Source organism: Lynx rufus, unplaced genomic scaffold (genome assembly GCF_022079265.1).
Source record: "Lynx rufus isolate CCGP_SWC_20201006 ecotype Redwood Valley unplaced genomic scaffold, mLynRuf1.p SCAF_4, whole genome shotgun sequence".
NCBI lineage: Eukaryota > Metazoa > Chordata > Mammalia > Carnivora > Felidae > Lynx > Lynx rufus.
In genome coordinates, this window is record NW_025814856.1 from 115,501,588 (window position 1) to 115,516,818 (window position 15,231).

Sequence of the window (15,231 nt, forward strand, 5' to 3'; positions counted from 1 at the left end):
AGTTTCTAGACACATAGTAGTTGCTTAATAAACATCTATGGAATGAATGAAAGAACACTACACACACACACACACACACACACACACACAATCTTAAATTTGAATCTTAATAAGGGAAATAACCATCTCTGGGTTCTTACTAGGATGAGCTGACCCTCCAAGCACAGCCACAGTTACTCTTCCATGTTACTCTGATTTTAGTCATTGCAGAAACAGCCCCAGATATCTGAAATGAAACTGAAAAACAAAGTGTAATAATTTCATTTCTGCCTCTTAAATACCCAGTTCACCACACTCTGACAACTCTTCTAGCTTTGCCAGGAGCCGCATGCCCACTTTGAGGACGAGATACCTATCCTGAATCCTGGGACAGGTACATCTGATCACTGATTCCCCTTGGTCCCAGTGACCATGGACTGACCTCAGTTCTCACAAATTTCACTGCATTACAAAATTTTTTTGTTGTACTTTCTTCCCACAAGTATGTACAGTATTTAAACTGTGTCTGAATCCTGACTCTAGCAAGATTAAGTTTCTTAATCTTTCTATGTCGCAGTTTCCTCATTTGTAAAATGAAAATGATAGTACCCATCTCACAGATTTGTGATGAGGATTGATGGAGTGAATAGATACAAAGTGCTCAGAGCAGTGGGGGGCATGCATCAGGTGCTCAGTAAATGTCAGCCATTATTATCAGTATTGTTATTATCACTACGAACACCAAACACAGTGTTTTTTGGGTTTTTTATTTCCAGCAGCTAGTATGGTGCCTGGGAGATGCTTGGGAAAAGTTTGCCAAATAGATGAGTGAATGAATGAATGAATGAATGAGGATGAGCTACTTCAGGGCAGTGGCAATATATTTTCATCTCCACTTCGCACGAACCTGGCATCTAATAATTCTCGGGAAAGGCTCACTGAATTTTGAATAAATGGCATAGAGGAGGCTTTATGTGCACAATCTCTATAGTACAGACAACTTTGAGAAAGCATAAAACAAAACTAGTGACAGCACTGAGGAGGTTGCTGTGGTGCTTAAGTTCTAGGATGTGAAGAGACAAGATATGTGACTTTGGGCGCACTTTTAAAACTTTTCTGGGTCTCAGTCTTCTCCTCTGCCAACTGGGGCCAAAGAGTCACTGTGTCCTAAGGGGACTAACCCAGACAGTGCCTGCAAAATGCACAGTTCAGGACCAGGCACGTCAGTGCCTCGCTCGACAAACATTGACTTTAAAACCACATGGCCAGAATGGCTTACTCGTGCACACTTGCACATCAAGCCCAAGGGCACTAAGAGAAGGCAGATGTCCAGCTTTCTGGGACAAGAACTAATTCTCTGGGGCCCATCTTTCTACCCCACGTCTTTCCATGTTTGTGTAAATAGACACCTTCACCAAAGGCGTCTCTTTCTCTTCCCCTCCTGCCCATGACCCCAGGGAGAACCTAGATAAATTCCTGCTTCTATAACCGGAAACTCTCCATTTGTCAGATGTGAGGTTTTTCTCCAAAAGTTTGCAAACAAGTCCAGACAAGTCTTAGCCCTTCAGGAGACTTGAGAACTAAAACGGTATTTTCTGGTTTCCTCTCCCCACTTCCTCCCCTGGACCCTCGCCAAATCTGCGCAAGCAAGCGGTTGGGCGAGAGGAGTCTCGGCTCATGATGAATCAAGCCCCTAATCACAGATGGACACTCAGCTTCATGCTTGCCCAGGACAAACTGAACTTTAGCCTTAGTTGGTTTCAATCCAGAAAATACCCAGCACTTTGTTATAATTCATCATATCTGACCACGCTGTGTGAGGACTCTTTTTAATGTCATTTTTGAACTGATCGACTTCTCCAAAAACTCGGAGTTATTATTTGAGAGAAAAAAATGGAGAGAAAGTTCTCTTGCACACGGATGAGAGAAGAAGAGGCACTGCCCGCACCTTTGGTGCTTTGACTATCTGAACAGGGGAGTTGGGAGAAGGATGGAAGCAACAGCTTACTTCTTTGTCTTTCAAAATTAAAACCGGAAGCTATTTATATTACAACTTTAGGGAGTCAGAAGAATACCAAACCCAGCAACAAAGCTTGACCTCCTCACATGAACTTCGAAAAGCAAAGCTTATAAGTTCCCAAGCTGAACATTGGAAGGAGGAAAATGATGAAGACAGAAGTATGGGATGACGGAGGGGATAATTCCTACAATTTAAAAAATGTCCCCATATTTTTCCCATTTTATCCTATAAATGAAAAAGCATTCAAAGGAAAATAATACTACTTGTATGAGGTCCCTCACTGAGTATCTTTACTCTTTAGTATATTCATTTCAGTGATAGTAAATGAATTAGAAGTCTGTATCTGGAGCTTTAGCAATATATTTGCCATATGTATCTTCATATATATGTATGTATGCATGTATGTGCACACATATAGTAGGTGAATAACTCTTTAAGAATCAGCTTAAAAATATTATTTGGAGCATGTGTTGTTGGAGAGGATGATAGGAAAATAACAAGGACTCAGTCAATCTTGTTTCCTACCAAATCTCAACATTGAGAAGTATACTCTGTAAATTGTTGACTTTGTGAATGCCTGAAATAATACATTTAACCAAAATTACGTATTTAAGTATGGCGGTAGTATGTAGAGCATTACAGGAAAGAAATTCAAGCAACCAGATGGAGGCGTCTGCAATGATGTGTGACATTCTGATGTTGACATTCTGTGGTAGTTGCTGACATTTTAACATTCATATCAACTTTTAATCCCCTAAAAACAAACCATTAAACTTTCAGCTTCTTTTTAGTACCATGAAATCTGTGCACTAGATGACTTCACCCCACCCCTCCCCTCCACTCCCCCACCCATTAGCCTTATCTGGTCCCTAATCCACAACCCATCCTTGACTCTCACCTCACCCCTTCTTAGACCTCCCCATATCTTTGACCCTATCCTTTACTAGATGCTCCCAAGTCAAAATATCCCTGGTGTCCAAACAGTGGACAATGTCAAACGGTATCCCAATTTCATCCACGGGGCATGAATGGCCTGACCGAGGCTGCTGGTAATGGACATGCCAGGAAAGGCAGAGTGAGAGGAAATTGTAAAGAGCAATGTACAAGATTTGGCAACAGAGCAGATGTAGCAGAAGGAACACAGAGAGTGGCCAAAGATGACTCTCTGGTCAGCATGTCATGAGAAGAGTGAGGACATTGGGGAAGTGAAGAACAGAAGAGGGTGTGAGAACAGCTGAAGAGGATGAGTTTGGACTGGGCCATGTCAAGGTCAGTAGCAACATCAAAACCCTGAATAGCTTCACAAGATTGCAGATTAGAGTTGATGTTGATGGAACAAGATGCATGGGGCCAATACTTTTTGGGGTCAGCTCTAGCAAGGCTGAAGAGCAGAAGTCCCTGAGAAGGGCATCCCCAAATGAGGGCTGTGTTGAGGCTGCAGGGGCCTGGCCTCCATGAATGCCAGGCTGCACTCTGGTTCCTACCACTCAGGGGGCCCAACACTTCCACTCATTTATTGCTGAGGCCCTGGAGGTGGAGGAAGAGGCCAATCTCACAAGGTATGTGTGGCTGAGGGATTTGTTAAAAGGAACTGCTCCTCATTTTTCTATACCTCACTTTATTCAAATAAAGAACTCCTTAGAATTCTTCCCCTGAGGAAAGAATGGGGCTTTGATTTGGAAACCCAGAGGCAAGTTTGTTATGGCTGCTGTAACAAAGTACCACAAACGGGGTGCTGTAAGCAACAGAAATTTATTTTCTCACAGTTCTGGGTGTGAGAAGTCTGGGATCAAGAGTGGTTCCTTCTGAGGGCTGTGAGGGTGGACCATATTCCAGGCCTCTCTCCTTGGCTTAGACACGTCTGTCTTCATATTCGCAAGTTGCTCTCCCTATATCTTCACATTGTCTTACCTCTGTATGTATTTGTGTCCAAACTTCCCCTTTTGGCAAGGACACCAGTCATATGGGGCTAGCACCCATCATAATGACTTCACTTTAACTTGGTTACCTCTGTAAAGACCCTGTTTCCAAACAAGGTCCCACTCTGAGGTACTGGGGGTTAAGACTTCAACATATGAATTTGAGAAGGGACAGTTCAATCCTTAACAGCAAATCAGAGGGAAAGGACAAGTGCATGAGGAAGTACATGTTCTAGGAGAACTCCATCTAAGTGTGCAGAGTTGGCAGTCATCAGCTTGGCCTCAGACTTTTGGAAATCCCCTGCATCTGGTTTTCCCAATTCTCGTAATCTCATCCCTCCAAAAAAAGACATCTAAATACATTCCATGCATTTCTCTTGAGAAGCTCACTCTGCTGCCCACTGTGCAACGTGCTAAGAGGTTTTAACTAGAGTGGATTAAATGGCTTGGTTAAACTAAGGTCTCTGAGGCATTTCACCCATTCTCTAAGGCTAAACAAATCTTCTCCAGGTGTTTAAGGCATTGCATAATATTAGACCACCTGAAGCTCCATCTCCTAGCAGCAAATCAGGATGGTGATGAAAGTGGTTGGTGACCTTTTCCTTTTGTGTCATTGCAGGGAAACGCTATGTTCTTCTAGACTGGTTGGAGGGACACTGCTAGGTGAAGGGGAGGGGTTTACACTCAAGACAGGTAAGTGTGGGCTCAGATAGAGTTTCCAGTGGAGCCCTGACAATGTACCAGGTGCCACACTAAGCGAGAGGATTCACTTGTGAGCAAGACAGTCTTTTGGGTGGGAGAGGGAATTCTCACATTCCCACAGGCAGATGGGATTTACAAGTGAAAGGGCAGAGAAGCTCAGAGACAGAGGGACTAAACCTGTTGCTTTCAGACACCATCTTTGCATAGTGGTTCTGGGAATGTTTTAATTGGTGGGTTTCCATGCCATACCAGTTGCTAAATATTTTTATATTACCCTTGCATATGAGCATACTGTTGGAGGGAAATTGAGAAGGGAGTAAAGGTGGTAACCAGCTTAAGCTAAAGAAACAGGCTTTAGATGGTTACAGAGTTTAGAGAATAAGGTTGAGGAAAAGAAGCCAGGATTTGTGGAGCAATTCTCAACTGTTTTACGGTCAGGATTGTTTTCCACTCTTAAAAATTATTGAGGCCCTTAAAGACCTTCTGCTTATATAGTTTATATTGATTAACATTGACAATGCTAGAAATTAAAGCAAAGAAATTTTTTCAACATATATTCATTGATTTAATGTAATAACTACCCAGTACATGTTAACATAAATGGCCTATTTTTCATGAAAATTATTTATATTTTCTTTCTCAAAAATGTAGCAAAAACACTTCATTGTGTCATATTTTTGGAAATTTATTTAGTGTCTGGCTTCAGAGAAGACAGATAGAATCTCTTATCTATTTCTGCATTCAATCTGTCAGTTGTGCTGTTTTAGCTGAAGTATATGATGAAAATCCAGCCTTACACAGATACGTAGTTGGAAAAGGCAGGACTCTGTGGGTTTCCTGAAAAGAATTCAGGGCTCCCCAGGGGTCCTCTGGCTACACTTTGAAAACCACACTAGTTTAGTTTAGTGATTTTATCATCTTACTACATCCTGATTGGACCTCTTCTTCTAACTATACTGTTACAATGAGATTCAAACATCAGGGTTTTAATCCATAATATAATTTGTTTTTAATTTGTCTGTATCATGTACATCCTTACAAAGCCTTAACTCTTTACTTCTATGTTTAAGAAGTCAGCTTTGTGCTAAAACTCACTACCTTTTAGCTTGTTTGCAGTGAGAAAGTTAACTAAAGAAAAGATAAATTAGAAACAAATATAGTTCAATTACCTATATACGGTTATCAGAAATAGTTTTTTCTAATGCCTCCAACTCTGAAGACCCAAACACTCTTAACTATACACTTAAAAATGATATTAAAATATGTATCTGTAAGCCATAGGCAGCAGGAAGTATTTTGTGAATTTTGTTTTGCATCTTTTTTTTTTTTTTTTTTTGGTCTTTCGAGGAACTATGTCATATGAATCATGATGACCATTGTCAATGCAAAGGAAGATAAAGGAAACTGGTTCATTGCCCAACTGTTTCAAGCCCAACCCTCATTAGCAAATTGCGGTTCTTCAGGCTGACCAAGGGAGCTTGAGCCTAATAAACTCAGAGTGTAGTAACAGAAGACTGACCCTTGCAAATCTTAGCTGAGGTACAGACAATATCACCTTAAAAGCAGCCCATGAGTTGTCTCTCTAAGCCAGTGGTTTGCAGAATATCGTGCCATATAGCATGGTTAACAAGGATGACTGAGTTTGAAGAAACCAGTCCACAGATGCCAAAAAGACTGAAGAAGTTCACCATGAAGTTAAGTCTTGGGATCAATAGTCCTAGCCTAAGTCTTAGACCCTGGGAACCAAAGAGGGAGGAAGAAGAAGGAGGATGAGTAGCTCTCCCTCATCCCTTATTGAAAATAGGGCTAACCCTAGATGATACTGACCTTGAAAGTCCCCCTTTCACAACTTTTACATGCTTTACCACCTTGCAAAGCCTCTCCCTCTGAATGTACAGTGTTTCCCACTGTCCTTGTCCTATGTCACTCAGGTCCATGATTTCCCAATAGTCATTCCCCCACTACAGCTGCCCCTCTCCTTAGCCTCACTAGCTAAACTCTGGTGCCTCACCTGGGAGTGCCAACAAAATCTATCTTATATACATTCAACCTTCAAGTTTCAAGTTCAAATTCACAAACAGGGCTTTCTGGAGCCCTGCCTGGTCCCAGTTCTCTGTGCTTAGGCCTTGGGTGAAATCAGTGTTTCTGCTGCTTCACTCTTTGCCAAGGCCATTTGTATCTTCAGAAGTAGGCTTAGTTGATGATCCTTCAGTAGAGTGTCACAAAGAGAAATGAAAACACTCAGGCGCTGTGAGGGTAAATGTTGGAGACTGGGGAGAGGTTATAAGGGCATCTCACACTCCCACCCCCAAAGCTACTTTAAATTATTCTTGTCAAGAGAGAAGAGTCATGTCCCAGGAAACTCAATTTTGGCTCTTTGAGTTCATGTGAATTCCTCACCCCTCCTTTTATTAGAAAAGAGCATAAGGTGTTTTTTCTAGATTTATTTGCAGAAAAACCAATAGCGGTTTTCCAGCTTCAAATGAGGATTCTTAATGCATGGCCTATAATATCTGACATTGTTATCCCAGGAATGTTGATGGGGTCCAGAGAAAAAACTGGAGGCCTCAGGGGGGTGTTGCCAACTGAGTGTCAGTGTACTTTTCCAACAACCACAAAATGACAGTAGGCTTTTGCCCTTGTTAGGAAAAGGACACTTTCTGTCTCATTGCAGATCATTGAATTCATGGTAGTATCTGTCAGGCTGAAATCTTCTGAGACCACAGTCTCCTTTCCTTTGTGGTTTGCTTTTTCTTGGTAATGATTCCATTCCATAGTTTTCTCTGGGTTAACATCTCTCCTGGATGTTAAATAGTAATCCAAAATAAAGTTGAGTCTCCACTAAATCATAATAGGGATAGTATTGATCCTTGTCTTGATTGCATCCATCAGTAGATTGATGTCCAGACATATTCCGTATGGAACAGAATGACTGTCTAGGTTTTCTGGGACAACAGATTCATTTGGACTCACAGAAGGTTTTATAGCCCCTGCTAGATCCCAGAGAAGTCCTCATGTGCCAGTCAAAGGCTGCAGGAGATATTTCATTCTCAAGTTTTTAAAATGTTTATTTCTCTTAGAGAGAGAGAGAGAGAGAGAGAGAGAGAGAGAGAGAAAGAATCCCAAGCAGGCTCTGTGTTGTCATTGCAGAATCCAACATGGGGCTCGACCTCAGGAACCATGAGATCATAACCTGAAAGGAAATCAGGAGTTGGACGCTTAACTGACTGAGACACCCAGGTGCCCTGCATTCTCAATTTTAGTGTCCTATTAAGAAGGTTAGGCAGACACAAAGGAAAAAGTATTATGTTTACATTTAAAGAAATGTTAAAGCAATTGGATTGCATACATGGATTAAGCTATGGAATAGGAATAATAGGTAGGACCATAAGAGATAATGTGGTTTATTTTAAAGTGTAAACATACACGTAATCATATTTCATGGAGCAATAGAGGAAAATTTCTTCTGGAAGAGCAAATAAGCTTAGGAAAACTGGACTTATGAATTCATGCACATTCCTGGCTTTATGACCCCATGGTTTTAGTTGGTTAATGTTAACTTTCCACATTTGGCTACCAAAATAGCTTTCCATTCTGAGGCTGTTACTGCAAAGTAAGTAGCTTAAGTTTTCCTTTCACACCTCACCGGATATTAATCTTTGAGAATCACTGCCCTGCCTTTTGCAATGTTCCTAATGTTCACACTTCCTATTGAGAAACTGCTGCACACACTGAGGATATCCTGCTTGGTCAGCAGGGATGGCTGTTCTGAGTGGCAGTTCTCAGGAGATCTGCCTCCACTATTCCCTCTAATTGTTGCTTTGGGGCACATGCCTTGTGCCCTAGTAGTTCTGAGGTTTGTCAGATCCAGATCATTATCTCTGACTAATCATGGTCTTGAACAACAGTCGTCATTCAAAGATTGTTCTCTTACGGAATTGCCATGACTAGGCAATCATTTTTTATATTGAAGTATTAGACATTTTTAGAAGTGATCCTCTGGTGATTATGCAGGGAATTATACATTAGGCTATGCAGGAAAACATCTTTTAGGAACTCCACATACTCAATGAAGCATCACATGGAGTAGAAAAAATTGTGAATGGAAAGGTGATTTGAGGACATGATGATTCCAGCACAATTTGTTTTTGAACTGTGTCTTCTCATAGTACTTCATGGATTTTTTTTTTTTTTTGTTAGTGCTGGGAAATATGATCTGGGGAAAACATGGGCAATTTTTCTAAGGCTCATATCATTGAAGAGTATTTCTTCATTTGAGGAGGAGAGTTTCTTCCAAACTGGGGGAAATTGAGAAAATAGTTTATAAGACTTAAGTCCTAACTCAGTTGCTGTCCCAGTTATCGATTACCATGTAACAAAACACTCTCAACTTTAGAGAACTCAAACAAAAACCATGTTCTTTTTCATGATTCTATGGATTAGGAATTCAGACCAGTCTCCATGGGGATGGTTCAAGGTGTTATCTGAGGCAGATCACATGGAGCTAGAAGATCCAAGATGGCCTTATTCATGTGGTTAGGGCACTTGGGTTGGCTGATGGCTGGGGGTATTAGTAGTTGTATGTACACTGACATGGCTGGCTCTTCAAAGGAAATGGAAGTCCTATCATAACCCGTAAGTCACACAGTGTTAACTCCCCCACATTCTGTTGATCAAAGTAAATCATATTATTGACCTAGATTCAAGCGAAGGAAAAACAGAACCTACTCCTTGGCTGAAAAATAATCATGGTGGCACAGGAATTGTTGGTAAATCCTCTTTGCTGAAATGCTTCTACTATGGCTGGTTCCTAGAAAAGCACTAGTAAGAGCCTTCATTTAACCAATTACTATTAACCAATTGTCTCAAAAAAAAAAAAAAAGAGAGAGAGAGAGAGAGAGAGAGAGGGTTACTTATTTTAGTGACTCCAAAGTTCCATGAATTGTAAGATGTACATTGTTCTATATATTATTTAAAAAAGAAAAAGGCTGCCAAGTAAACCATGACATGACATAAATTATTAAGATGCATCTTGACTTCAGAAATATTACAAGGTGGGGGAAATGTGCATATTCAAGATAATGAAAAGTGGTAATTATCTGATACATAATTCATCAGAGTTCAAAGACAAGTGGATAAAATCCAAGGCTTGGAAGCTAGTCATTATTTTGATCACTGAATCCATCAATTGGGTATCAACTTGCATAGTCCTTATCCTGACTAAGGTACTCATTTTGGCATGGTCTGATAGGACAGGGCCTTAAAGGGTCATTTTTTTTCCCTCTTACCCCCTCATCAAACCATGAGGGCAGGCAAACCATGGGAATCAGGAGAATAATCAGGTATTTGCAGCTCAGTGAGCAAAGCTGCCTCTATTGGGAAGTTGATCCCTATGTTTGGTTGCTTTGCACCACTCAGCTCAACCAATACACCTAGACCTTCTACTGGATTCTTTAATTCACTCACTGGGTATTTTTCACCATTGAGAAGTCATCGGTACTTTCACCCTGGCTTCCTAGATGACAGGTTTCCAGGAATACATGAAGTCATAAAAGCAGTGATTAGCATATTTCCAAATTTAGTAAATGCTTATTGGGTCCCTATGTGTGCCACAGACTGTGCTCGATGCTACAATACTCAAAAAAACAGATACGCAGCATTCCCTCTTATAGTCTGATGGGAGAGGCAGGCAGTGGGCAAGTAAAACATTTTTTTAAATATGTATTTATTTTTGAGAGAGAGAGAGCGCGCGTGCGTGCGTAAATGGGGGAGGGGCAGAGAGAGAGGGGGACAGAGGATCTGAAGCAGGTTCTGTGCTGACAGCAGAGAGCCCGATGGAGGGCTTGAACTCATATACCATGAGATCATGACCTGAGCCACAGTCAGACACTGAACTGACTGAGCCACCCAGGTGCTCCAAGTAAAACATCTTAATTCATGAGAGATCTTATAAGTACTATGAGGGAAATGAATAAGGTGGTGACAGAAAATAAGAGGAGACTCCTTTAAACAGAGGTGATCATGGAAGGGCATCCTGAGGAAGGAAAATTTAAGCAAAGACTTAAAGATTTAAAAGGATGAGCCATGCAAAAAGCCAAGGGAAAGTGCTCTAGCTGGAACAGAAGACACAGCAAGTACAATGGTGCTGAGGTCACAAAGAGCTTGGTATGTTTCTGAAACTGAAAGTAGATTGATATAATCAGAGCAAATTTCTCTAGAAAACCAGAAAGCAGGCCTAGAGATACATGTAGAAATTTCTCCTATGTTCCACACAGGCAAAACAAACAGAAAATGTTTAAAAAACAAACAGCAAAAGCAAACAAACAAAAAAACAACTGGAACCAGAATTTTATAAGCCTATAAATATCTCTGAGAAGAAAAAAAAAAATGAGCCCTATAGTGATTTTTTTCTTTACTTTCCTTCTAGAATATGATGTGACTATTTCTTAGATTTATAGAAGTTTATTCACAAAGTCAGTATTTCTCAAACATGAGTAATGAAGCAAGACTTTAAAGGAAACAAATATATAAATCATCAGCATTGACTTAAATCATTTTAATTATGTTTCTTTAAGATGAGTGAAGTGTAACTGCCTTATGCTCATAGATGTTATGCAAATCTAAAACTAAATCAAGTTTACAAATTAAATACAAACTAAGCTACAAAATCAATAAAATGCAAATTATCAACATTAGAGTAATGAATGATCTTATTTGCTGCCACTAAATTGCTGATGCTTGCATTGATGTGTTTCATTTCACTTGTTGCAAAGCTGGACCATTATTGTTATCTTTTTTTGCTTATCTTTTTTAAAAATAAGCATTTTTTAAATCCTTTATCCATTATCATAAAAGGCCAATTAGCACACTTCTGAATTATATACATATAAAATTTATTTATTTTGAGAGGGAGGGAAAGAGTGTGAGTGCATGCACTTGTAAGTGGGGGAGAGGCAGAGAGAGAGAGAGAGAGAGAGAGAGAATCCCAAGCAGGCTACTTATTGTCAGTACAGAGGTCCATGCAGGGCTCCATTGCATGAACCGTTACATCATGACCTAAGCTGAAATCAGGAGTCCAACTCTTAACTGACTGAGCCACCCAGGTGCCCTGTCAGATTTCAAAATGTGATACTGAAATGAAAATATACTGTTTAACAAAGAAAAAAATTCTTTGTTTTTCACTACTGCATTTACAATCTAACCATTGCTAATTTAAAGATAAGATTTCACAATATAGCCAATGACTCTGTGAATATGTACTAATGGTCAGCTCTAAGGTTTTTATAGTTTCATATGCCAATGATATGGATCACTAAACCTTTCTCTGTGGAATGAGTGCAAAAACCTTAGAGTGTGTATTGTATAGTAATTTGGCTTTACTTGGTACTAACATGACCATATGTTAAATGCAAATGTCCCTATGAAATTGCATGGAGTACTTCAATAAAAGGAGGTAGTCTTGGAATTCTAGAATGTGCTCAGATTACTTTAAGATTATCATATGTGTGAAAATCCAGAAAAGTTTAATCTTACAGATTTTGTGGACTTGGGAAATACGTCTGAAGACTCTAGGCTGAGAAAAGGTACATACATTAATAATGGGATCAGAAGGAAGAATGGGTCTGAAATGTTTTATAATATCAGGAACAATCAACCCAACATGAATATAGCTGGACAAATGCATGCCACAGAGACGTAGCATAGGACATCTATTCAGTTTAGAAATAATGTGAATAAGGAAGTACAACAGTGTAATAGCTGTTAATAATGATTAAGTGTCTACAGTATCAGACGTTGTGTTAAGTAATAATGATGATTTTACAAAGAATGCAGTTCATTTATTAGCTACCACAGGCACGTGTAAAAGAATAACATAGTTCCAGCTAGATCACTTTTTTAAAGAAAAAGCAGGAGAGCAAATTCTAATTTAACAATATCAGGTCTAACAATCTAACCAAAAATCTCTGAGAAGAAATTTCCTGCCCAATTTCTGGAGACCCACTCTCTTCCTGAGTTCCAGACTTGAATATCAATACACATCTCAGAGTGTCAGTGATAGATGGTGTCCAAAGATGACTGCCAATCACACGTTCCCTCCCTATACATGTGCGCTGCTCCTCAAATCAAGAGGTTAAGTCCTACTCCCCTTCCCTTGAATACAGGCTGGCCTTAGTGGTTTGCTTAACCAGTAAAACACAGCAGAAGTAACATTTGGGTGCTTGTAAAGCTAGTTATAAGAATCCTTGGAACTTCTACCTGGCTCTTTTGGAATGCAATGGTTAGGGGTATTCCCTCTTGCAACCCAACTGCCCTACTGTAAGGAGACTAAGCAACATATGCTGGCACTGCCATTGGCAGCTGCCAGCGAATGGCCAGCATCAATTGCCAGCCAGATGTGTGAGCCCCAGATGTCTCCCTGCAAATTCCAGAGAAAAACAATCACAAGTTTTCCAGCTAAACCCAGGTAACCTACAGAAACATGCAAAATAGTAATAATTGCAGGTTTAAGTTACTAAGTCTTGGGTGGTTTGTTATGCAGCAACAGGTCGCTATAATAGTATCCCAGATCCCAAACCAAATCTTTTATTTCCCCTTCACAAAACCCAATCCTTGTGTGTCCCATTGCAGGAAAAACTTCCATTTAATTGGGTAAAAAATCTTGAAGTCATCCTTGGTCTTCTCTTTTTCTCAAATGCTATCTTCAATCCATTGGCTCAGTCTCTAAATCATATCCCAGATTTCTTCATTTACTATTTCTTCTGCCCTCCCATCCTTATCCAAGCTACTTCGAATTCTTACCAGATCTTCTGTAATAGCCGCCGAGCTGGTCTCCCTGCTTCCCCCTCTGTCTCCAGTGTTTCTTGTCAACATAACAGGCAGCCAGAGTCCTCCTTTAAAAATGGAGATGACTTCTCTGCTCACAAGCCTCTTATCACACTTAGAATAAACCCAACGTCCTGGCCTTGGCCTAAAATGTTTTCCAGCAACTGGCTCCCATTTCCTTGCTGAATTCATTTCTTCTGCTCTCTCCTTTGCACGCTCTTCAGCCAGATAGGCCCTCGTGCTGTTTCTTGAATATGCCAATGTCACCCCTACTTCAGGTTCTTTACACTCACTCTTCCCTCATCCTGGAATCCTCTTTCTTGAGATGTTATTATGATCCTTGTATTCATGTCTCTGTCCATAGTGTTTCTGCTCCAGGATGCCCTTTTCTGACCAGCCTAGCTAAAATAGCAACCCCTGACTTTCTGCCTCCCCTCAGCCTGCTTTAGTTTTCTTTATCATAGTTCCATCACCACCCTTTGCTATTGACCTCTTTGTTTCCTGTCTATTTTGCTCCACTTCAATGGAAATCCATGAGGACAAGGAAATTGTCTGTTTTGGTTACTGATATATCACCAGTGCCTAGAATCATTCCTGGCACACAGTAGGGCCTCAACAAATATTTGTTGGACGAATAAACGGTCCCTAGACCTGTTTTCCAAAGTGTCAATAAGGACTGACATGCATCTGCCTTCTTGACATTTAAGCTAATTTTTCTAGATTTCCTTCAGCTCAGAGCACAGTCAAGACACATGACTTTTCCAGGCTGAAATGGAGAAGTGGAGAAGTGGAGAAGAAGACACATCATCCCCATGTATTCTATGTTACTAATATTTGGCCTCACTACTGCCTGGGTATTAAGTGTTCTCAGTGTGTGACCACAAATCCTTCTCTTAATCCTAACTTCTTGGAGCTCAGGTTGAGACTAGACTTTGTGTAGGAGTCCATGCAAGTTTAGATAGCCAACCCTGGACAATTATCTATTTAATGTTGATAGATCCCCTAATGTGTCCCAGGCCCTGTAAAAAGTACTAGTGATACACTGAGGAATAAGGCAGACTGGGCTGCATCTACTCAAAGCTAGCATTTTGAAGGATGACTGAAAGATAAGGCAGTTGGGGAGTAATGGCGAAAGGTGCCAAGGAAACTGCCTATAATCACAGCCTTAGGGATGTGTTCCAAATCCTTGGGACAGACACATGTGTGGCTTGGGAGGTCCTGTCTCAGTAGTATCATCTAAATGACATTGGCAGTAGCTAGTACACTCACTGAGTGCCACATAACCAACATTGCTTTGCCCACACATCACTAGGGCCCTGGGAAACCCTGTGGCACAGCCAAATAGCTGTAACCTTTTAGGCCTTTCAGAGCATTTTTAAAGCCCAGAAGGGCAGTGTATTATCTGTATTTACCCAGCAAAGCAACAAAGGCAAAAATCACACTTGTGAATATTTTCAGCAGTTGGGACTGTCAGAAAAGTAAAGATGCATGACTAAATATATCCAGGCAGTGTCCCTGCACTATCAGGCAGGGCTTGTTTTTGCTTTGTTTTGTTTTCTTTTTTAAATCCCATTACTTTCAAAGAGCGGTCATATTGAAAAAAAAAAATAACCACTATAATAATAAACATCCTTTATCCATCATGAATTATTATGGAAAATTTTCCTGTATTTATTTTCTCTAGAATTCCTAAAGCCCTGTGGAACACACTCCTAGTAAGATTTTCTAGTGGCGGGATCTTTTGTGAAGATTCGGAGATGTGGATCACCAGCTCATATGAGAAAGTGC

General features: G+C 40.4%; 1 long non-coding RNA gene across 3 annotated transcripts in view; it reads left to right on the top strand.

The window, feature by feature from the left end:
* Positions 1–3,146: 3,146 nt before the first annotated feature.
* LOC124524212 (uncharacterized) overlaps positions 3,147–15,231 on the top strand; it is a 41,260-nt gene continuing 29,175 nt past the window's right edge. For 2 of the 3 annotated variants that reach the window (XR_006965179.1, XR_006965178.1), the window contains exons 1-2: positions 3,147–3,268; positions 4,538–4,611. This is a non-coding gene — a long non-coding RNA (uncharacterized LOC124524212). Of the gene's footprint in view, positions 3,269–3,303; positions 3,559–4,537; positions 4,612–15,231 lie in introns of those variants that run through there. The other variant, XR_006965180.1, reaches the window with a different exon arrangement.